Consider the following 25,024-nt stretch of genomic DNA (forward strand, 5'->3'; position numbering starts at 1 on the left):
GTGCTGCCCACCAGCCAACTTCACACCTCTGATGAGCAAAAGGCAGGAGGGACGGTGGGTTTCTCCATCCTGTCACCAGCACATGGCCATGCCACATGTGCCCAGGCTGCTGGGAACCATCAGCCTGGCTGGGGAGGCTGGAGTTGGGGCTGCAGGGTGGCAGGGAAAATCTGTTAAATGCTTGCCATGAATGCTGTAGTTTCTCTGAAACTCACAGCAGATACCTGCTCACTTCCAGGCACTCCTGCCTGGTTGATTGATGCACACCGACCTCACTGCTGCTCGAGAGGCTGTTTGAGCAGTGAGCTCAGCCCTGGCTCTGCCTGTTTCCTCTTTCCCTGGCAGCAGGGATGCTGCATTGGCAGGGGCACTGCTGGAGCTGTGGGCAGCGGACAGTCAGGGATGCTGAGGCTGTGCAGTCTCCAGGCTGGGTCTCTGCTGCACCACAGCCAGACCAGCTGCATCAGGCCTATACAAACCTTTGGGAGCACTCTTGGCCCTTGTTCCTGGTGGTACCCAGCTCTTCCTGGGGACTTTCATGGGCCACAAAGGCAAGCTGATGGGCAGCATCACCCACCCCCTTGCCCTCCAGCCATCATAGGGTGGCTGTGCCAGGGTGTCCTTGGGGGAACTTGCTCCAGCCTCCCCTTCCAGTATGGGCAGAGGGGGCAGCAGAGCTGTGCCACCGAGCACAAATCCCATTAAACGCTCCACAGCGCTGAGCTGCAGCTCCAAGCCCTGAGCCTCCCAAAGGACATAAGGCTGCTTAGGACACCCTAAGCTCTTCATGCAGATGAGTACTTGAGGCCATCAAAGAGGTCTTAAAAGCTTAAGGCAGGTAAATGTTTAAACTGCTCTAAGCCCTCAGTGTCACAGCTGGGCCAGAGGGAAGTCCCCAGCTCAAAGCTGTCTCTGCACAGTCACCCTCTGCCACAGCACAGCAGCCCTTGAGGGCCACCATGCCCTTGTATCCTCAGTTGTATTTCTCCTCCAGGTCTGTCCTTCTATCTCCACTACCCTCCCCCAACCACATCTGTACAGCAATGGCTCAGGCTGGGATGTCTCTCCCAGCACCATATTTATTTTCTGTCTAGACACTGGTGGATTTGATATGCAGCCCTCCAAACCCCAGCCGTGCATTCTGCTCCCTCTCATCAGGAGAGTAATAAAATGAATGCTTTTTTGTGGGCAGTTACACACTTAATTTAAGCTCTACCCACTGAAAAGCCAGAATGAAATTGCAAAGAGTGTAGCTGGTGCCCCAGGAGTGTTTTCATAAATAAATCTGGAGGTTTCAGTGGGATCTTTAATACACACTAAGTAGGAGTCTGTCACAAACTTGTCCTCTTGCTAAGAGACAGCGGAATATCTCTCATTCATAACAGCAGATCAATCCACACGGATTTTCCTCAAGTGGTTTCTCAGTGTCACTAATGACTTGTTCCTTCTGGTTGCAAAGAACTGTATTTGCAGGAATGGGATACCACAAAATACTTAACTTGCTTCCAAGATGCTGAAGCTGCCCTTAAGCTTAATACTGCAAGTTATTGCAGGTATCTGTGCTTTTTTCTCTGAGGTACCATGAGAAAAGCCTTGCTGCTTGTCTCCCTCCCAGGACTTGTGTTCCTACATGTTTATTGTCAGTGTGGGAAAAAACTGAGCTCTCCAGTTTGGGCCATGCATCTGCCCTGGAGAGGTCCCTGGGTGCGAAATGCTCACCAGCTGAGATTCCATCCTGCACCTGCAGCCATTTCCCTCCTCAGACTCCGTTAACTCAGCAAGTGCCATGAGTTTAACATTTCCAAACATATTCCCACAGGGCAGGAACACCATGTCCCTTCCCAGAGCTGTCTGCCTCGGAGCAGGGCTTGCTTTCAGACTACCTCTTCGGTTTTAGGAGTATTTATTGTGCCATGTTAATGACTGGACTTGACGTTCTCAGAGGTCTTTTCCAACCTAAATGGTTTTATTCCTACAGCACTAGCCTTCAGTTTGCAATTTAACTGTGCTGGAGTACACACCACCTGCAGCACATAGGCATTGCAAAATCGAAGCAAATTAATGCTTTATTTTGACACAAGAAACATCACTTCCAGTCAAGAGGTTCATCACCTGCACACGTCCTTTTCAGCATCCTCCCCAGCCCAAGCCACCATAGCATCCCATCCGGTGCACACTCTGCTGCCACTGCTGTGCCCAGTCTGATCCCAGTCTAAAATGACCCCATAAAGGATATCTTGTGACCTTCCCAGCTTTTGCAAGGAGATGACACAACGATCAGTTGTGACCAGTGCACTACTGCCTCTGAAGTTCAGCCTGGAAAGCCCAGCAGCTACTTCCCCAGCACTGTCCTGTGTGAGGGAGGGCAGCACGTGATGGATCACCACTTTTAGCCCTGTGACAGGCATGAGAATCTACTGTTGGGTCTTTCATAGGTTTTATCTCGATGTGGAGCCATAAAGAAAGTGGAAAATGCAGCCAAGCACTTTGATGTGGATCAGCACAGAGAGTTCCCAGCATTCAAGCGGTCACCTCAGACTCCCCCAGGTCACCAGAGGATGTTTTCTTCTTCCAGCTAAGGGCACAGACCTCTGAGAAAACTGCTGCAGCCCCAAGAACCTGGCATATGTGAAAGTGTATTTGGAGGGAGGAGGGAATTTCCATATGAAAGAAGGAGTTGACTTGGGAAGAAATAGGGAGACTGCAGCGTGATACTAACATGAAAAGCACACTCATGAATATGGGCTGGGTAGGAGAGCCCAGAAACACCCATTTCCATGTTTGCAAATGCAGATTTATTTTGCATGCAGGACAAATGCTTTCATGTCCCAGCAGTACAATCCTGCTAGAGGGGCTCCAGGCCCTTCCAGCATAAACCTGCAGCAGCATGCTTGGGATGCTCCCGTACTGCTGCCATGAGACTCAGACCCTGCAGATGGGGATGCACCTGCAGGTCTCATCCCAAAAACCATTGCTTCCCATGAGTCCCACTGCTGGAATAGGAGTGAGGGTTCTGCAACATACTCTCACAACACTCCCTATTCCTCCTCTTCCCCTGCATGAAACCCTGCTTGCTAACTCACAGTCACAGTCTGGGAGACCCTGGGACCCCAGCACAAGAAATACTGGCATAGAAGTTCCCTAAGGCCGAGGTACCCTTTCTGTTGAAGCATTCTCACATGTATTTCAGAGTTTCTTTGAACAAAATCCAAGCCCAGTCCAGCAAATTGAATCTTTTACCATGGTGCTAAATTTCATACAAATTTCTAAATCTAAAAAAGCAATTTATTAGGATTCTATAACCATGCAATTACATCATGAGACAGGAAAACAGTGAAAGAACTTATAAAAAAAAAGGCAGGCTTACTCAGCTCTTAATGTAGCACAAGTGATCACTCAGGCATCCTTGGAATGAGAATTTTGAATTAAGGTTGATGATAGCCTGAAATAATAACCTCCATACTGTCTACAAGGCTTTTATTCTATTAACTCCAGCATCTCAAGCAGGATGATAAATTCACTCACTAATGGTCAAATAGCACTTTTTCTTATAGCTTATATTTTATTTCTCTTTTGCAGATACCGTCTGTACAATCCAGCCTGTGCCGGTGCCGACAGCACTTGCAAGAAGCCTTTCTATTCAACTGACTTTTAATGACTGAGCAGCTTTGCTGCTGGGGAAGTTTTGGTCTCTGGGATGAAAATAAATGGGACATGCCTTTATGTCTCGCTACTCTGTGCTTTGCCAGTTCTTTTTTTGCACAGAAATACCACCCGAGTCCCCAGGACATGGACGAGCACATTCACAAACCCAGCCCTCTGGTCTCTGCTACCTGGCTCAGCTTCACTTCTCCTCTCCAGGTTCAGACCTCCTCATATATTTTGAGGAATATCATGATCCCCTGAACTGTCATTTATATCCCACACCTGGTCTGTCACAAGTTTATCAGGGTTGCTGTAAGGGTGATAAGGACCCTGGCTCTGCTGTGGGGATGCAGTGATTCAAACAAAGCCTTGCCTAAATACTTTGTCTTGTCTATGGACAAGGCAGCCTGCAGCAAATAACTTTTTTGATTTATACTCAGGACACAGGTACAATAAGCAATTTGATAAATAAAATGCAATGCCAGCTGGGAAGGGCTCAAGCTCTCAGGGAATTTTCCCCTTCAGAAGAGCTGATTATTCAACAACCTGACATTTAAAGTGTCCTAAATTTCTTAAACTGGACTCATAACTGGAAAATGCAATGGTGGATATCAGGTCCTTAGTGACAAAGGGGAAAATCTGAGTCCCGATTCCCCTGACCCCTTCCCCTACCTGGTATTTTTCCATGGCCTGGTTACCCTTTGGACATATCCCAAGTTGCTTCCTGTGGTGGTCTCTGAAATTCATTTAAATCAGGAAATTACTCTGCCTGTTTTTCTCCACAGACTACATGTGTCCAGGCTGACAAAGCACAGCAGGATGGATGTCAACCATGATTTAACCCTTCATATCCAGGGCCAGGCCCATCTGAAGGACACCTATCCTCTCAGCCTAGTGTGCCAACACCGCAGCTTCTGGAAAGGCTCATTGTAGTTACCCTTGTCTGGATCCTCCCTGACTCCAGTTCATCATCCTTGGGACTGCTCACAGCCCTTGGGATGAAGGCACACAGTGGTTTTAGGCAGGTACAAGCTCCACTGCAGGGTGGTGGCTGATGCACGAAGCAGCACATGTCATGCAGATAGTGCCAGGACCCGTGGCAGCAAGAACAACAGCACTGCTGCCACAGGCTGGAGCACGAGGGAAGGGGCTTTAAGGAACAGAGCCACAGGGCTGTGCAGAGGCTATTTCTCAAAGAGACCAGAAGTGTTGCCAGTGTTGCTACAGGACAGGACATGGCAGGGGCTGTTCTGCAGTCCTGTGGGGGCTAAGCAGGTCTCATCTCCCCAAGAGATGAGCCACAAGTGCCTTCAGTAATTAACATCAGTTTCTGACAGCTACATCAGCCTTTCTGGTGCATCAGCTCCACAGGGAGGACCAGGGACTTTTCCAAGTCTGGAGCACTCCTGGCATAAAAGCATCTGCGGCAACCAAGCAGAGGTGCCACCTGAGCTCTTGTTGTGAGCACTGGCAGCCATAGGGACCATGCCTGCTTAGCAAGGGAAGGATGGTCACTTCTGCTTTTTAAAAGGACTTTCCCAATCCCCATATGGGACCAGATCACACCCATGGTGGGGCATGGCAGCTGTGGCAGAAAGCCAGGTATAGATTTGAGGCTGACTGTAGCCTTTAAATTCACATTGGGAATGATTTGAAGGGACTCCAGGTATTCCTGCAATGATGATTCATTTGGCAAGCTCACATGTGGGAAACCTTCTGACCTAGACGTGTATTCCAAGCAGAGCAAATGGCCTGTGCCCACTCCTGCCAGGAAACTGCCCAGGCTGGTGCCACCCATCCTGCCTGGCACAGCAAGCAGAGGACTGGGTCAGGAGGAGGGAGCTTACAGAGTAGGGCTAGACCAAGGCTAAGCCAACCAAAGTTCCCGTGTCCTCCAGCTCAAACAGCCAAGCAGAGCCTGCTGCAAGAAGACAAAAGGTTGGAAAAGTTGATTAATAGAGGCTTGGGAACAAAGTTGACTTGATTTCTTTTGAAATGGAGAGCAGTTCCTCAGACAGCAGCTGGCATGAGCCTACACAGCTTCCAGTGGGAAGGAAGATAAATGCTTGCCTGGATAGAGTCCAACCCAGTGCGAAGGGAGATGCATTAAGGAAGTAAGTGGTTCACAAACAAACCCGTGGCTCTCAGTCCCAAGGTGCTGAGATAGGCTTGTAGGACCACAGCTTGGGCAGGGGCCACCCCCAGAGCACTCTGGAGGCAGTGCCAGGCAGTGTGGAGTGGTCACAGCCACCCATGGGACAGCCACACTCTCATCCCTGCATGAGCAGAGCAGAGGCCAGCAGGAGACAGAGCCTTCCATCAAAGCCAGCTGGGCCAGGAGATGCAGAGAGCTGGTTTACAGCCCCTGGCAAATGTTCCAGGAGTTGGCCAGAATGGAGAGCAGAGCTTCTGCTTGTTTCAAAGTCTACGTTGCACTGGTCCTATAAATCAAAGCTTTTTCCCTGCACTGTTTGTGATGTGGGTAAACAGAGCACCAACTCCTGGCCAGAAGGACAGGGAAGGCGGCACCAAGTATTTGTACTGCACAGCACCTTCTGCTAAATGGGGAATAGATTGGGGTAAACTACTCCAAACCCATGTGGGAGTGGAGCTCCAGTCCCCCTCACCCAGCAGGATTGCAAAAGACCTGCTGGCCTCCACTGAACTGCCTCAGCTTGCAACTGTGGCAGGTAGTCCAGCCACAAACCACACAAGCTAAGGGAATGATTCTTTTAATTAGGGGCAAGCCTCATCTCTTGAGTAGCCTGCAACACTTAAAGGGCTGTTTGTAAAGAAAATGTTTTATTTCTAGGGAGATGGCTCACTTATGACAGCTGTAAAGTCCATTAATGAGAGCATAAGAGTTCAAGAGCTGTTACAAAATCCACTGGCTCATTTCTTGCCTTTAGTGTTGCTTACAATTCAATTTGCACACAGGATCGTTTGTTTAGCAGATGTCACAGTAGCAAAGGTGAGTTAACTGCATCCAGCATTCCCTCACTCCCAAGGCAGAGCCCTATGCTGCCAAAAACCTGTCTGCATGACCCCTCTGCCAGGATGGGGCCAGCACACAGCATCTCCCACCACAAGCACATGGTCCCAGCCACTGCTTGCTGGTCTCTTGGCATTCCCCTGGGTCACACCAGGCAGCTGTCCCTGTGCAGTCCACCTCCACCCAGGGGGGTTCATAGGTGCCCCTGGCAGTTGTGCAGAGTCCCGGCATCATCTTCTGGGCTTTGCTCCCCATCTTCACAATGCCTAGAGTATCTTGCAATACCCAGCCCACGTGGACAGGTCCCTTCTTTGCAGGTCCTCTCTTGTATGGGGCAGCCTTGATTATGGTATGACAGCAAATGGGGGTGGGAAGAATGGGGCAGCTACCCATCCTAATCCTAGTCCTTCTTCCATAGGGACAATAAAAAAATAACATATATTCCCATAGGAACACCACTCAACTTTGCACATTGAACAGAGAATCAATTAAACCAGACAGCCTCTCCTGAAGCTGATTCTGTACAGTTTAAACTCCACAAACAGCTTCACACACCCAGCTTTAACAAGGAGGCAGAAAAAACCCGCTGCAAAAGCTCCAGCAAAGTCACACCAGGGCAGAGACACTGACCCAAGCAGGTAGGAAACGTCTGGGGCAGAGGGGCTGCTGGCAGTGCCAGTCCCAGGCACCTTCTGTCACCGATGCTTTTGTGATGCGGAGATGGGAGTGCAGCTCGTGTTGATTGCTGCGCTGAATTGCAGTGCACTGTCTCCATTTATTTGATTTGTATCGCCTGCAGGAAAATGCTTTTGCTGTCTTCATGCACTCTAAGCATTTGGCTTCAAAATAAAAGCTCTGGGGACCTGTCATCACATGCTTTCCTTCCCATAAAGAAAAGGCAAGATCCAGTCTTTTTGAGCTGAATTGCAGAAAAGTGCTCAAGCCCACCGCTGCTGCTTGCTCAGGGATGACCTTGCAAAGGTTGTTTTTGAAAGCAGCTGCCTCCTCCTGCTGCAGTTTTACGTTTAAGCTGTCACATCCTGACTTCCCTGCTTTACCTGGAGGACTTCAATAGCCTTTGGAGGAATCAGAAAAGTAGCAGCATAGCTCAGGCTCTTCCACCCTGAACAAATGCTCTCAGAACTTCATCTGACATGTCCACACGCACGAGTGCTTCTGCTTTTCCACTGGCATCGCAGGGGTGCTCATGTGCATGGCACAGCCCTGTGCCTCTGTGGGATGGGAACAGGTCGTGTCTGCTGGGGGGCTGGATCCTTCCCCTCTGCATCCGGTGAGCTCTGGCAGGATTTCCTCCTCTCCAGACATGCAGAGGGCCATGGGGAAGGGATGTGATGTTTATGTGTGCTGTGCTCAGCACTGCTCCTCCTGCCCCATACACATGTGCATGACCCAGACCAGTTCCCAGGGACAGTGGCATGAATTTGAATGGCCTGGGTGAGTCCCAAAGAAAAGCACAGGTCAGAGCTGCTGGGAGTTTGTTTCTGCTCTTGGGAAAAAGGAGTGGAAATTCAGTTCCCCAATTTCCCCCAGTGCAGGTGGTTTCTTTCTCATCTCAGATGCTTCCCTGCAATGCACTTTCTGTGGTCCATTACAAACACACAGATCATGGCAGACGTCACTGCCAGCAGGGACACCAGGCAGCTGCAGTGCACCCTGGGCTCCGCTTTCCTCAGACACCTTCACACAGCTACCTGGCACCTCTAGAGCCACCCATACCCAGGCACCCACCCACAGGAGCAGAGCCTCCCTGCCAGCCCACCACCAGCCACGGAGCTCATTCCTTATTCTTAGGGGAAGAAAATATTTTAATTATCTAATTTGCAACTGACTCCAGTCTGTCAGATCAAGACATTCGGCACAGCATACCCAAATAATGTTTGCCTAATTCTGCATTGTTCCAAAGCATTGTTTTGCTCTGAAATATTTAGCTTGCTCCAACAACACTGTTACTGCTGTACCAGATCTCACTCCTCCTGTCTCTCACTTTATCTTTGCCTCTCCTCCCTCCCCCTCCTGTTTTTCCCATCTGTGTTTGGAGCAGAGGAAGTGGAGATGAAACACAGGCTGCTGACTCTTCCTGCAGGCTCTGAATCGCCCAAACCAGTCTACTCCATTCAGTTTCTGCCTTTCTCTGCCCAATTCTGACAAGCTCTGTGAAGATCACAATGTATTTACTCTTCTCCCAGTGCAGTGAGGAAGATGAAGCATGAGTACTCAGTGTACTGGTATAGAAACTGCAAAGAGAAGCTCTGCAAATGTGATGGTCGGAGGATCCAGAAGGCTCTGACCTGACCTAGCACAGGGTCCTGGTTAAACGATTTGCTGAGGGCTGCCAAGGGGCTGTGCAAGCATTGTGCAAGGCAGCGTGCTGCTGACTGCACAAACTACCTGCTTATTTGCTTTGTTACGGTTTGCGCACACACACACACACACACACACACACACACACACACACGCACGCACTTCCTCTAAAGGGAAAAAAAGGGGTCTTGAAAGCTCCCACCGATTGTGCAGTGAACTGTGGCATTAGGGATGTGAGGGTGGGTGACCCCACCAGCTCACGGTTCATTCAGCAGCAGCTCATGGGTGTTGCTCACTGGAGAGCAGAGCCATCTCTGGCAGCTCCCTGCCCTACTTCTCTTTCAGAAATACATAATTGTGACATTGTGTTACATAATTTATCATGTTACATTGAGATTGGGCCGTCCTTGTTCGATTGATTCCTCTGGGTGTTTGAGCTGCTAGGGAGGAGAGACAAGAAGTGCTTGCAAGGGGTTTTCTCGACAGGAGAGGCCCCATGCTACCATCCCACAAACAGCCACTACTTTAGAAAAAGCTTTTAGAGTTCAGAACAGTTTGAGACACCCTATTCCTGAGCATGCAAGCAAAAGGAGTTGTACAGAGACCAAAGTTTAAATTCAGAGCAGACCTCAGTCTGACCTGGGAGTACAGAGATGGCATCTCCTGCCTGCACCATGCATGTGCACAGCTCCCCAGCACACTGATCGAACCACAGGGTCTCAGAAAGGACCCCAGTACACCAGCAGAGATCATCTCAAACAACCTGCTGTTTTTCCAGTGCTCCCTTACGTGCTGACCAAAGGCACAAGAAAGGGGCAGCCACGAATGGGTGGTAGTGCCTGTAAGACAGGCTGTAGAGCCGAGCAAGCCAGCGTTTGCTGGACAAGTATCCTTACAGAGGAGGGTTACATGCTCACAGCCACAGGCAGACTAAACTGGCCAGAAAACATCTGTGCAGAGCAGCAGGAATTACGGTGCAAGCACTCATTTCCCAGAAGGTGCTAACGTAAGCAGGGGCTCCAGGTGCCAGCATCCCCACGGTGGCTCCACATCTCCCACGGGACAAGCTTCACGTGCACCATGTTTCCACCTCCTCCACTTGCCAGAAGGATGAGGCTCAGCCTGTCCCGTGACACATTCTGCTGAGTCCTGGCTCAGCCCCTGCCTGGAGCCCTGCCTTTGCACTCCCAGCACAGTCTCAGCTGCTGCTCCCTGTCCTTGGCACATGGAATTTCACTGGTATGCAATAACCGCACTTATCCTGGGAGCTGCCATTCTCATTCCATCAGTGGCAGGATGGCCAGCTCCAGCCTGCATCCTCCCCTGTGCAGGAGCGCCCGGCATCTCTCACCTACTCCCCCGGGCTGACGTGGTGATGAGTTTTGCAGGCACAGCAGCAATTCCTGAACCAACCCCCTCAGCTGTTTAACCTGGAAATGAGTCTATCAGCCCCAGGAATCATGACACTGCCCCATCCCTGGAGACTCCAGCCTTCACCCAAGAAAAGCATGTCCAGCTATGGGACTTACCCATCAGGGAGGGGATGCCAGCTATGCCCAGGGCAGCACAGAGGTGCTGTGGGCAGTCATTGGACATTGGACTGCTCATGACACTTCCCCCAATGCCACAGCAGTGGCCCTGTGTGTGTGCACACCACCAGTGAGCCCCAGCACACCCTTGTAACCACTGCCTACCCCAAACCTCCTCACGAGATGGGGGTGCTCAGCAAGGCACTACCAGGAACTGATGGCAGACAGCAAACAGTCCTTGCTGCACCCAGAGGGAACTTGCTTCTCCTGTTAATATTTGTAACTGATTGACACTGAGTTTTGCTGCATTGAAGCCTGTTCAATAGAGGAGTCAATGCAGTGTGGTACCCAAGAGCATAGGAAGGATGGCTACAAACCCAGGAACAGGCAGAGCTTGGGGCCTCAGCTCAGAGAGGCACAGGGCAAGAAACACTCCAGTGCTACCAACCTGGCACAAATAAAAAACACTACATACAAACACATGCTCTGACCAAGTCTCAAGGGCTAGAGAGAATTAAAGATGCCACTTGGCTATTATGAGCAGCTCCTAGGGGATCAGCTCTTGCTGTTGCATAATTTAATACTTTAACCAATTAACTAAATGAGTAGAAAAGTCTTTCCTGGTAAGACAAGCAGATGACACAAGCTGATGGTGCCATAAACAACAAGGAGCACATACTGCAAGTGCCAGTGATCTGAGTCACCCAGGGAACAATTCAAAATAATCCTTGAAACTGTGAGCACAAGGTCAAGCTTGGACCTGAGGGCACAGATGCTACAAAGGATGAGAGACTCAGTATAGGGAAACAATAGCTGAGGACATGACCTAGAGACCACAGCTGATGAAAGCAACCAGGCTGCCCTGCAATGATGAGGCCATTGATAAATCACTGTTCTGTGTTAGACATAGCACTCAGAGGAAAATAAAACAACTTAGAAGAGATCTCTGGAGGTTTCTGGTCCAACCTCCTGCTCTTATCAGGACTGTTGTAAACACTGGATCAAGACATTTGAGTTTTGGAGATCTCCAAGAACAGAGATACCCCCAGCCCTCTACCCCCAGTGACTCCTGGCACAAAAAGATGGAGGAAAGCTGCCTGACCAACAAAACAAGGCTTTAAAGTGAAAGGTATGAAGAGCAAGATGTTACAGGTATGGTTGACGGACACAGACATGTCAGAAGGAGAACTGAACCCTCTATCTAGGGGAGATCAAATAGCACCTCAGAGCTAAAATACAACACCCAACAAAAGTCACTTCAACATCGTTAAAGTTTTTCTACAGTGAGACAGATCAGACACTGACCAGTGAACTGGGAGAACCAACTACTGCCGTAGGTCTCAAGCACAAGGAAGAGTAAGCCTTCCTCTGTGAGCAGAGGAGTATCTAAATAGCCTGACCAGAACCAGCTGGGTGCAGGAAGCCAGTGGATGGCTAGTAACAAAAGCCAGTGAAGGCAGTGAAGGTGTGTTGTGCTGTGGGATTGGGTTGGGTGTTAGGAGAGTTGTCAATTGTATGCAGCTGTCCTTCCAAGGTAGCAGCTGATGTGCAGCTTTGAGAAGTCCCTGTAGGAGCTGAATCAGCCTTCCATTGTACCTCTGTTAAACCTTTTTGTCCTGCTCACACCTACAGGCATCTGTCATCGCATCTTCACCGGGTGTGGGTGTGCCGGGCAGTGGTTGGGCAGCAGTGCCCTGTGCTCTGGGATGCTGTCCTTCCTGTGACCATCTTCCTATTTCCTTCCCCATTCTCATGACTGAGTCAGTCCCCGTGCAATCCCAGAGTGCTGACAGCAAACCAGGCACACGAGCTCTTGCACAGGGCCTGCAGCCCTGCGGGAAGTGCCTTGGGGCTGGGATGGGTGGCAAGGCAGCAACCTGGGAAACAAGTGACACTGGACGCACAGCCCGGGGGCTGCCACGCAATTTGGTCCCCACTCTGTGGATGTGCAGCCCATGGGTTGCACCAGGTGCTACTTCTGCATGAGAGTACGTGGAAGGAGGCATTTAGGATTTAGAGCAGCCCATGGATTTGCTGGGGTGAAGGTGGCCAGGCAGGGCAGGAGCGAGGGGCTGGGGCAGGGTCACAGCCAGTGTGTGCTGCCATTTAGCCTGGCTGGAGAGCTCGCCGTTCCTCAGCCACCAAAAATAGCTGCCACCCAGCTCTTGGGTGATCCACAGGCAGAAATACGTCCCAGCCACGCAGTGACCTCCTTCAAAGAGTGTACAATTAAAAAGCAAGTTTATAATTTGATAATTTGTAGAGAAGAAATTAATTGCTGGCTGTATCTTGTCCCGGTTGGCCTGCTGTGATGACTGGTGCACATGCTGGCTCAGGAGCTCCTGGGAAGGGTAATTACTGGGGAGGAACCCACAGGAGGCCAGCACAGCAATGAGAGGTGCTGTTCACCTGACAGCCTCAGTCTTGGCCATGCACACACGTGCATCAGGCACTCCAGCATTAGAGACATTCAGGTTACAGCACCCGTTTCCTGCAGGACCCTTCCTAAATGTGAAACGTGGGAGAATCCCCTACTCCACCACAGCCCCTGTGGGCAACGGCCAGCCTGCTCCTTCTGGGCTTCTTTTGGGGCAGGAGAGAGCTGGAACCTTCACACACCTTCAAAAGCAGGTTTCTTTTTATTTTCTTATTGTTACTGAAGCCAAAAATGTTTTCTGTGTGAAATCCCAGCAGCCAAGCCAACGTGCTGCCCAGGGAGGGGTGCATGGAGGAATCCCATCCCTGCACAGCACAGCACTGAGGAGCCACTCACCCCTCATGGGGCTGATCCTTTGGAACATCACCTCACGGGGTGCCCAGTTTCCCACTCGCAGAAGAGCCCTCTCCCTGTGCTTTGGGTGTTGTCTCCCGTGCTGCTAATCGTGTGTGTGGGTAGCATGAAAGGCTTATCTGCCCCTCCTGGGATGAAAGGCAGCCATCACACCCACCCTTGCAGGAACCTGCCCAGCCACCCACCTCCACCTCTGCTCTGCCGGGCACTGCCTTGGTACGATGGCTGGAGAGCCCAAGGGGAGCAGCACCTGGGAGTCTGTGCCCACACAGAGCAGGACGGCGCCACAGCCCACTGGAGCAGTCCATGGGTTGGAAAACCCCTTACTGTGAAACCTGGAAATGACTGGCCAGGAACAGGGTCTGCAAATAGAAACCTCAGAGCAGAGGCCAAGAACTGCCCCAGCACATGTCGGCCTCGTCCTCAAAGCTGTGACCAGGAGAAGGTGCAGGTCTGCACATCACGGGATAAAGGCAGATGCAAAAATAAAGACCAGAATAAATAGTCTCTGACAAACTGCATGAACATCAGGAGCCCACGAGAGTGGTGGGAGAAGCAGTGAGCATAAGGAGAAATCTCTGCCCAGACTAGAAAGGCAGAGGTTGACAAATCATGTAGGCAGCAACCCAGAAAAGGAGATGTATTTGATAAATATTTCTGTTCAGCATTTAGTAAGCAAAAGCCAAACAATACAGCATGTTATAAAATAAAATATAATCACTATAAAACACTTTCCACCCTAGGAGGTCTTCAGGAAGATGTTAAACAATAGCTACTGAGCTTAGGTTTTTAAATCGGCAGGTCTGACACATCAGTGAGTGTAAAAAGGAGCCGGGGAGGGAGCCATCTAATTAGCTCCTGCAGGTCCCTGGGACTTCCCCCGGGGTCCCAGTGCTGGCGCACTGCCCGTTCCTCCGTGGAGTAAACAGGATGTCCCAGGCCAGTCCAGCTGACATCAGTCCTGTGCTGAGGGGTGAAACAGCCACGACCGGATTCAGTCGATAAAGGTCTGAAGTGGGGAATTATCATTAGTGTCAATTAGCACCATTTTATGAAAAAAGAGATCTTGGCATATCTACGTTCTTGAGATTGTCCCTATCAGTCACACTGGCGGCGGCACTGATGTAAGCGGCTTGCGTAAGGCGTTTGGCAACTCCAGCTCCTTGGAGCGAGCCCATGGAGTCAGTGCACTGGAAATCCAGACACTCCGGAGGTCCCAGAGCCTTGCTGCAAACATGGCACCACCGCTCAGCTGGGGTGTTTCCGGGGGCCTCTGGCGGGGGTTAATTCTCAGCCTTCCATGATTTAACACTTTCTTGGTTTCTAGTGAAGGTGGAGCTGCCCAGGCTCTGGTGAAGCAATTCTGGCACAGGTACTGGGAGCAGGCTGTACTGCTGGAACAGCACCCGACACCCAGGAGAGGAGGCTGCACCCAGGGAGGCTGGGGGACACCCCCACACCCCAAAAAAAAGGATGCCTCCCCGGGGAAGGGACTGAACACAGCTGCCTGGGAGGGGCCTGCAGCCTCCCTGCAGAGCCATGCCCAGTGCAGGGTCAGCATCTCAGGAGGAGGCAAGAAACTGAATAAAGCCCAAAGAGGAAGCCGAGGAGCGATGGATGGTTAAGACAGACTTTTAATGGAGAGAAATTCCCGGGACACCATCCATGTGGGCCAGAAAGAGAGGTTAAAGGGCTAACTTGATCCCAGCTTATTAAAGCTCTTTTTGATGTGATTAGATGTTTGGCAGTGCCTCTGTTTGGCAGACAAAGATGAGAGAAGGCTGTGGTTAGAAATAAGGCATGGATTTCAGTGCGTGAGGGCAGCACCCCCTGAAATGCCCTGTCAAAGCCTGCAGTGAGTTCCCCATCCCTGACAATGCTGTAACCAAGGTGTGGGAAGGCTCAACATGACACAGCCCTGCAGCTCTACTCTGGACAAAACCTGTGTTTACAGACCAGCTCCTGCCATGGGGCTGACCCCGTGCCAGCCCTGCTCAGCGGGGTGTACCAGGGCTGCAGGCAGAGGGAGAAGCTATTGATGAGCTTTCATAAATATTGACATAACAACTGCTTCAGGGAGGGATCTGGATTTACAGCTGGCCTCTCCCTGCCCGTCCTTCATCATTTGTCTGGAGCAACAAATCATAATCCCCATGAACTTATCACTTACTGGGTTTTGATGAATGCCTCTTCTAGGTAATTCCAGGTGAAGACAACTGGTTGCTCCATTTTAGGAGACAGTTTGCTGCTGATAAGAAGCAGTGAAGAAAACTTGGCTGATTAATATACTGTCTTCTATGACATGCATGCTAGAAATGGAGGAGTGAATAAAAAGGTGATGATAAGCAGTGTGATTACAGACCCACAGGGGGAAATGAACATGTACTTCAAACTGGAGGCAACAGAACATAACTCAAGTCAAGAATAAAGATGGATTCTTTAGTCTGTCCTTGTGTGGAGGCCACCAGCTTCTCTGTAATTTGGTATGTAATTAGAGTAATTACTGAGAGCTCACTCTAAGGAGTGTGATAGAACATTATGTTGGGTTGTTTCTCTCTCTGGTGATGTGGCAGCTCCTTGTAAATCGTTCTGAAGTACCAAGGTGTGATGCCAAAGGAGCTGGGCATGGTCTGTGCTGGCCTCTGCACTTAGCCTGTGAGAATAGAGAAAGAGTCCTTCAGCAGCAGAGGTAGTGCTCAGAAATTAATTGCCCAGCAATCATTTAACTCGTGCTCCTCTTTTCCCCTCAGTTCTCCCAAGAAGCATTGCTTGGCAGGCTGGGCTGCCTGTAATCACTGCTCCACAATCAGAGCTGCTTTCCTTCCAGCAGGCAGCTGCCCTTCTTGGGTTTTTCCTTCTGCTCTAGCCTCCTAAACAGCCCTCTGCCAGCGGCCGCCTCTTCCCTGTCGCTCAGAAATGTGCCACAGTTGTTCACAGTTGCTGCAAACCATCTGTCAGTAGTGTGGTGATGCCCTCTTACTTTAATGAAGGCATAACGACCCTGTCATGGTATGACTATTATGGCAATCCCAGGTATCAATCCATTGGCTACTGCTGGTGATGACCAGTCCCCAGACAAGCTCTGTGTTTGCAGTGAGGCTGCAGCATCCCCTGCATCCCTGTCCTGGGCACTCCCAGCTCCCAAACCTCCCCAGCTGTGTGAGCCAGCTGGGGCTGAGGCATCTCCCGGGTGTGAGCCATGGGCAGACAGGCAAAGCAAAGTGGGTGAAACCACACACCAGCCAAGAGAACACAGGACATTTATCTGCCACCTTGGGAATATCAGCTGAGGAGTGGGTTTTGCAGAAGACACTGGGAAACACGTGGCTGGGAGGGACATTTATGCCCTGCCCACAGTCACTGCTACTGATGTTTGCCCACACCACGACACCAGTGGGACAGCAAAGCAGATCCCCCACAAAGGAACCTGTCCCATCTCTGCACATCCCTGTTCCAGCACAAGCCAAGAGCAGCACTGATAGGTGCAAAGGTGTGGGCAATCCTGAGGGAGCAGGACGGTGCTGTGAGTATTTTGAAACTTGAAGAGCAGAAGGCTTTGCACTTCACGAGCAACAGGGCACAGACTGGCCCACAGCCCAGTTTCGGTGGCTCCTCTTCCCAACGGAGGAGCTCAGCAGCACTGGAAATCAGACCATGACATTATGCAAGACCTTTTCATGGCTGCTTATTGCTCCTCAGGAGCCATATAGCAATCCTGCTCCCTGCGCCCTAGTGTGTAACCAGCTGGAAGCACTCGTGCTGCAGACCACGAGGCCTTCCCTCCCCGGGGCCACTGCTCTCAGGGGGCTCAGGACATCACTCTCCAGCAGACAGGCAGCCTGCTCTGCAAGGTGCCCCCTTGGCTGGAGTTCATGGTGCTTTCCAGCACCGGATCAAGCGCACGGTCAGTTTTCCTGGCTGCTGCAGTGCTCTGTTGGGAGGTGTTGATTAGCTTGGCTGGTTGTTAATTGCCAGGAAGGGCCCAGTGCAGAGGTCAAGGGTGGCTGTTCTCTGGGAAGAGGGAGGTGAAGGCAGCCTCTGTATGGGACCAGCTTGGTTAAGTGGGTGGAGGCTCAGTCCCTGCTTGGAGAGAAGGAGTCTCACCAGTGCCAGGGCTGGGAAAACCCTACTGCTGGAGCATGATTCCCTTTTAAACTCCATAGATTGACATTGGTTTTGAAAAAACACAGTCAAATGTCCATCTGTGGCTCACCTCACATCTGCTCCTCACATGCTGGAGGAAAACAAAGACCACAGTATCCAAAAAGCTCCTCCAAGGTGCACAGACAGCTGAGCCACAGCTGTGTGGTGAGCTGCTGCTTAACCTCCTGTTAATAATCACCAGCACCTTCCTCTTCAGATTTAACATTTTTTTAATTATTTTTTCCCCCAAATCACCTGCAGGTCTGCCCTGGGGCTCCTGCCTCAGCTTCCTCCAGCAAAATGCTGAGCAAACGCCCACGGACCTGTTCTGCAGCACAGCCCTGTGTGCCCATGTGCCAGGAAGAGCACCATCTCACCCTCCTGCAGGACACTGCCCAGGCTTCAAAGGCTGGAGAGGATGGCATGAAGAACCTACCCACATACCCACACACCCATGTACAAATTCACACCCACATGTGCTTGTCTTCCCTCAGATACTTGTTCCCTTCAGACAAGTGTCCCGTCACACAGACAAAAGGTACACCCTGCATTTTGGGCCAGGTGTTGAATGAAGCCAGTCTGTGAGAGATGGTGAGGGTGTTTAAAGGCTTTGCTTATGATGTCTGCTAATGATAAGCCTCCAAGAAAGATGAAAGATGTCCTTTGGAAGCAAGAATAAGGCAGGAATGAATGCCAGCCTTAAATTACTGTGAAAACTGACACTACCTTTTAACATTCAATGTGCAAAAAGCCTGTGTCCCACCACATCTTGAAAGAAGCCTCCTGGATTATAAGTGTGACCGATAATGACTGGAGAGAATTCATGCCTCCTCCTGGTGAGTGCACAAGCTGCCAGCAGACATTGTCTTTCATGCTATCACTTTTCCCTGGAAGGCATAGATTCACAAGGTGTGAACATAAATCCACGCAGAAAGCCCAGTTGATGCAGAATATATGGTGGAGAACAGGAGCCCTGGTTACCGCAAGGTCTGGGAGCAAGGAAGGGCCAATGTTTGGGGCTTTTACCTGACCAGGCAGAATAAAGCACCACTTCTTGATTTATTTTGCTTTTTGATTTATAGTCACAGACTCTCAAGGCAAAGCCTTCCATGCAACACACGTGGAAAGTATTTCTTCAGGAATGAAATTGTTTACTGGACTTACTACAGTCAACAGGAGGTTCTGAGTTTCCTCTCAGGCTCTCAAGGCTTTAAAGACGTCACGGTTGGCAGATATTTCACCTGGCATCATTCTGAAAGAAGAAAAATAGCTGAGGCCTCCAGGATTAACTGTCCTTTCTGTGAGAAACATTTGCCACTGTTCATACTTCTCTCCTCAACCTTTATTTCTATCAAATGCCTGTGACCAAAGATCTTTGCCCTTTTTGAAGCCAATTTTTTTCCCATCAAACACAGATCATGCAACACTCTCCCACACATACAAATTTCATGCTGCTAGAAAATTAGTTTCCATATCAGCTGGGCAATGAGTTTTGCCAGTCCGCTATACTATACTCTGTGGGATAAAATGTGCTGTTCCCTGAGGGGAGGACGTGGGGGCAATAAAGAATGATGCTTCCCTCCATCCTCCACCACAGAGCCCTGAGGAGCTCAGCTCCAGGAGACAGGTTCCCAGTTCTGGGAACCACCCCAGCATGTTCTCAGCCAGGTTTGCAGCATTCCCCAGCAAGAACCACCCCACAGACCAGGAGGGCATCATGGACTTTCCCATGGGGTTTTTCTGGAGACCAGGAACCTGCCTGCTCCTTTTTTTAACAGCAGTGCTCAGAGAGGTCCCACAGGTTTGGCACTGGCACCAAGGGCTGGGAATGAGCTAAAAGTGCTCATTTTGTGACCAAATTTTCTCCTAAAAAAATAAAACACCCTCTACCTGTTTGCAAGGGGTATGGGACAGCTGTGACCCATGTCTCTGCCCTGTGGTGGGACATTGCCGAGGGATGGGAAGTGACTCCACAGCCTCTCCCACGCCATTCCAGCCACAGGCAACAGAAAGAAAATGTGAGAGGAACCCTCTTCTGTAAAATTTGCTTTGTTTGACCAAAGAGAAAACCAGTGCAAGCAGAGGAACTGCAGGAGAGCAATCCCAAATGGCACCAGTGGATCTTGCACGCAGCATGGGAGTCAGGCTGGGAAGCCCAAACCCTTGCACACAAGCCCAGCACAAACTCTGGTGGCAGTTTTCCTGCTGCACTGAGCACCCTGGCCCACTCTCCACAGAGAGAGCCCATGGCAGGACATTGTGGTCAGGACTGGGCTTGCCCAGCAGGGTTACCACAGGTTTCTGCACTTCACCCTGTCAATCCACGCAGGGAAATGGAACGGCAGAGATTTATGTTTATCCCCAGCTATGGAAAAAACTTATATCTCACACCACCAAATCCCCCTGATTTGTTGCAGAAGTTCAAAGGGCTGAAAGGCAATAAGGAGCCTAGTTTTGTTAGCATTGTTGGGCATGGCTGCTGGTGGCTCTGAGGTCTTTGAAGGTTGTGGGAGACACTGGAGATGAGCAGCAGACAGAAGCTACGTGCTTTGAATACAATACCTTGGTTCTTCTTTCATCCAGAAAAGAAACTATTAAAGATTTGCTTGAAAGGGGCATTTTCCTCTGACTGCCATTGATACCTCCAGCTGTAGAAATATCAGCATATTTCCACTGCTTGTTTGTTATGGCAGTTTGCAAGGAGAAGAAACCATTGCCTGATTATTTCCAAGGCAGCAATGAAATTGAATTAACAATATTTGAAAATATAAAAAGAAAACTACAAGCAAATGGTTTGAACTTCTGCAATATTTGCAGCTGATAATGATAATTTTCAACTGGTGAGACACTATCCTAATGACACGCTCATGGAAAATTAGGAGGAATATTTGGTTCCGGCTAATTGCTGAGCCTCTATGCTGCACATAGAGGCACAAAGCACGTTCTAAATAAATCATCATTTGATCTTGAAGGTTATGCAACAAAACTTTTCAATTGCCTTTTCTCATCATCAAAAGAATTTTGGGATTACAGGGGAGAATTAATTTTTTTGTCTCTGAGAACATGGAAAAGCAGAGGCATGCCCTGACAAGCCAGTTATCTGTGTGCTTTGCCATCTGTGATGATCTGGGGATGTTTCCCAGCTCAGACATTTCCTCGTGTGTGAAGTGAGGGCTCAGGGTAGGGGTGGTGGACTGGGCAGAGAAGCTGACAACGCTGGAATCCCACCAGTGCTGCTGCCCAGCCCACACTGCAAGGTGGCCCCTGCGTTGGACATGCTCCAGACGCAGGGCAGTGGGAAGCAAAGCAGCCTTTGGCATCGCCCTTAGCCCAGACCTATTCACCCCCTGGAGCTCAACATAGCTCCAAAGCCAACAAGGAGAGTGCAGCTCCCTGTGCCCCTGTCCTAGGGAGGCTCATGTGAGTAAGGGGCAGCATCCCCTCCTGGCAGTGCCCACTGCACCCATCCCACTGCTCCTGAACACTGTGTGTGCAACCTTGGCAATGGATCATTCCTATGCTACAGACATCAGAATCCACTGATTTATCTTTCTCAGCACAATTTATCATTTCAGCATAAATGCTGTCTCACCTGGTGTTGCAGCTCTGTTTGTACCATCCCAGGCAGGTGTCACAGAGCAAAGGCTCCCTTCTCCTGGGGCCGACCCCTGCCCCTCCCCTGCCAAGCTGAGCCTCTTGGCAGCTTCTTCCACAATGCACCATATATTTTTTTTTACAAGGATGGTTAAAAATATCACAGTTCAATCTTCCTTATGCGAAAGACTGTGACATCTGAGGGAAAAATCGGAAAAAAGCAAACGAACTTGCCTCTAACTAAAACTGGACAGCAGCAGGGCACACCGCTCTGCCAGGTGACCTGACAGCACCACACAGCCTCAAAGCCTCCAGCTGCTGTAAGCAAAATGAATGGGTCACCTGTGCTCCCCACACCTGGAATTTGGAAAAATTAGCATGCATTTTACTGTGTTTTACAGTCCGAGCCCAGATGGTCTGTAGAAAGAACCTTGAGAGCTCAGTGCACGCTCACGTGGTGGGCAGCGTGCCAGCGGGCAACCCTGGTGGCAGTTCTGGGACCCCAGGACATCACAGCTTGTGGCTGCAGAGGGTGCCTGAAGTGTGGGCCCCATGGGACAAATGCCATCCCTGGGTGTGTGGGGCCACAAGCATCCCCTCCTTCAGCCCAGCCCTGCTGTGGCCACAGCACTGATTTAGCTTTGGTCGGGTCCGTGCCTGCTCTTGCAGTACCAGAAGGTCTCTGTTCTACAGCCAACTATAAAGGGCCCGAGTGCTCGGACAGTATCAATTATGGTTTTCAGACAGTGGATCCACAAAAAGCACAGTTATTTTGAGAAGGATAAATGTAGCCCAGGCCACTATATTTAATTCATGTCTGCCCACAGCCTTCCTGCTCTGCTGAGTGTGGTGGCACTTCAAACTCCATGTCTTGTCCTAGATGTGACTTTGGGGGCAGGAGGACTTTGCTTTCTAGTGTTGCAGCTCCTCCAGGAGGAATTCTGACTGCAGGAGGTGTCCCCAGAACACGCTCTGACACCCTCCAATGCTGCTCCAGGTACTCATGTGCACCCTACCAGGTGCTGTTACAGGTATATCCCCAGCATCCTGCACCACATCCCTCCCAGCCTGCACATGAAGCTCTGGGTTCCTGCTGAACTGCCCATCCCACCAGAGCAGGGTGGGCATCGCTCTCCTGTGAGGGATATGAAAATGAAATAGGGAAAAGGACCCACAGCACCCCAGGACACCTGGCTCCCAGGTCAGCCTCCCATCCCTTCTAGTCTGGGGCATTTGGGACTGGCAGCTGAAAGGACAGCCAGAAAACCTTGAAATACCTCCAGGCCCCACGTTGGACAGTGTTGGACAGCCTCTGCTTCTTTTTACTTTCTAGAATCAGGACAATGTGGTCCCTTCACAGGGAGGCTTGGCTGAGCATGGGCCACAGAAACTCAACAGGCAGGAGGAGCTACAGAACTGAAAACACCGGTAAGTTCATACTGGAGACTAGAGAGTCATTCTTCAGGATCTGTATGTGATGCTACTGGCCCCCACTAGCCTGCCTGATGCTCCTGCCCAAATCCATCTGACACATTTATCCATTAAGAACCTGGTACTCTGTTTTTATGACAAACGCATGACTGCCTTGGCACTCCCTACTTAGCTCAGCATTATTTAAAAGGTTCCCGTATTTGATTATTTGATAATCCATCCTATTACACACAGCTCTTAAGGGAAGGAGAAGATGAAACACTGTGATTTTATATCCTCCTTGTTCTTTGCTGGTAAAACTTCGCCAGACCAATGACTGGCGAAAGAAATTTAGTGGCATCTGCTGAAAAATTCTTGAGGTTTACAAGTAAGTGACTCATGATAGGATATTTAATTACACTTGCTTTAATAATGCTGACTTCTTGTATTTCCTATTTTTGCAGCATCTGCTGCTTTGAAAATGTGAAACACTGGTATGTCAGCAAAGGCATGATGTGCTGGCCTCCAGTTTCTCTTCCACCGTATGGAATTTTCTTCTAGATCTGTTCCTGCATCTTTTCCAGGCCAAACATTTTTGACCTGGAAAATTTACTATCCAGTGAATCTTACACCAGTTTTCTCATCCTTTTGCCCAACTTAGGAGTTAAGGCACTAGCCTTTGAACACTGGCACAGGACTAGCATCCTCCTTGCCTTTTGCACAGGCATTACAGTTAATTCCCATTATTTAACTGGAATACACCCAGCCCTGCTGGACTCCAGGCACTGCTGTTTGCCTTCTGTGGAGTGCAGTAATTTACAATGCCAGGACATCTTTTCTAATTACCAAACAAAAATTGCTGCTGGACACCTTTGCCTTTTCTGTAGGACTGAGAATTTCCCAAACCGCTGAGCTGAGATCCTGCACAATTGCAAAATTTCATTTGTTCCCAGGAGAGAGTGGGAACGTTGCTGATTCTCCTCAACTGCACCATCCTTGTCCATAGTCTGAAGGCTGTTTTAATCCCTGGGGATGATTCCCCACAGCTGATGCACAATGCTCTGCCCAGCACAGCCTCTGCTCCAGCTCCAGTGGGCTGATGGAGTGGAGTCCAAGGATTGTTTCAAGGCTGGAGCTGTGACTCTGTAAGTGCAGCCTGCAGGGATACACAGTCAGGCAGAGCATGGCCTGGCATTACAGCCATGTGGTCCATCTGCCTGCTCTGCACTGGCAGTTCTCCTGTCCTGTGCCCATGGAACAGCTGCTGCAGTGGGTGCCCCCTGAGCAGCAAGTGGAGGAAAATCCCACTCTGGTCTGCCCTGCATGTGGGTGCTTGGCCTCAGCAAGGTCAGGAACTGTGATACCTCCCAGATCACCTTCTTGCTCTCCACTGCTCTTCCCTGTACCCTTGAGTTATGCCCTTCTGCACCTGCACTACCCAGCATCTATCAATGATGAATTTTATTCCCATTTTACTACCTACTGCTCCATATCAGCCACATTTTCTGCAGTTCTTCACATCAGCTCTATATTTCCCTCTCCTGAACAGCTCAGCATCAGTGGCAGGTTCTGCCACATCACCATTATCCCCCATTTTCCAGATAATGGTTTTTGACTGCAGGACTATAGGGCCTGTCAGCTCCACTGAGCATCCTTTACCTGGACAGCTCTCCAAGCCCCCATCCCATAGCTGAGGGGCTCAATCTCACATGCCCATTCACTTTTTTCCCTATTGCTGCTGGTGTTTTTAAGCACTCTGTATAAAATTTCCCTCTCCTTTGAGCTTGGCAGATTATGCTGGAAGGGCATGTCTTTGCTGTGTTCCCAAGGTAGCCAGAGAAGTCCTCCAGCACAGAAAAAAAAATGAGTTTGAAAGGAAGAAGCATGCAGGAAAAAAAAATACACCTTTTCTTTCTGACACACTGCCCAGACCCCCATGTGCCACAGGGTATCCATAAGCAATTTATTCCCTGAACTGATACTGTCCTTAGGATCTGAAAGTGTCTGTTTATCCTGACCAGCTCCAAGGAGGGGATGTGCTGTGACAAAGGCCCCAAACCTTTCAACAGCCACAAAATGCACTAAGAGCAAGAATCTGTAGGTGATAAATGGAGACACTCCATGCAGTGCCTTCTGTGAGCAGGTCTCTGCCTGCAGCCTGTGGCTTGCACAGCTTTAGGATTGTCACCAGCAGGGTCATAAATTGCTGCTAAACGATGGCTGAGCAGGAGCAGGAGGAGAAGCTGGCACTGGGGCTCTGCTGGTAAAGGCTGGCACTGAGGACAAGTGCCTTGCCAGGGCTACAGGATGCCAAATCCATCAGGAACGAGCCAGGAGAAAGAGCTTGAAGGTGCCCTTATGTTCGGAAGGGAATTGGAGCCCCAGGGTGTGGTTTCCTACCTGCCACAATGGCAACATCTGCCCCAGGAAAACCACATCTGGCTCTTAGGAACACCCCAGGACAGACACATCTGGCTCTCAGGAATGCCCTATAAACTGCTGAGCATCCCCTCACTGGTGGGCAATGCCAAAGCCTCCAGCAGGGCCAGACCTGCAGCTCATTCTGGCAGCTCCAGACTCTGCTTTCTTTCAGCTTTT

Source organism: Chiroxiphia lanceolata, chromosome 10 (genome assembly GCF_009829145.1).
Source record: "Chiroxiphia lanceolata isolate bChiLan1 chromosome 10, bChiLan1.pri, whole genome shotgun sequence".
In the NCBI taxonomy this organism is placed as follows: domain Eukaryota; kingdom Metazoa; phylum Chordata; class Aves; order Passeriformes; family Pipridae; genus Chiroxiphia; species Chiroxiphia lanceolata.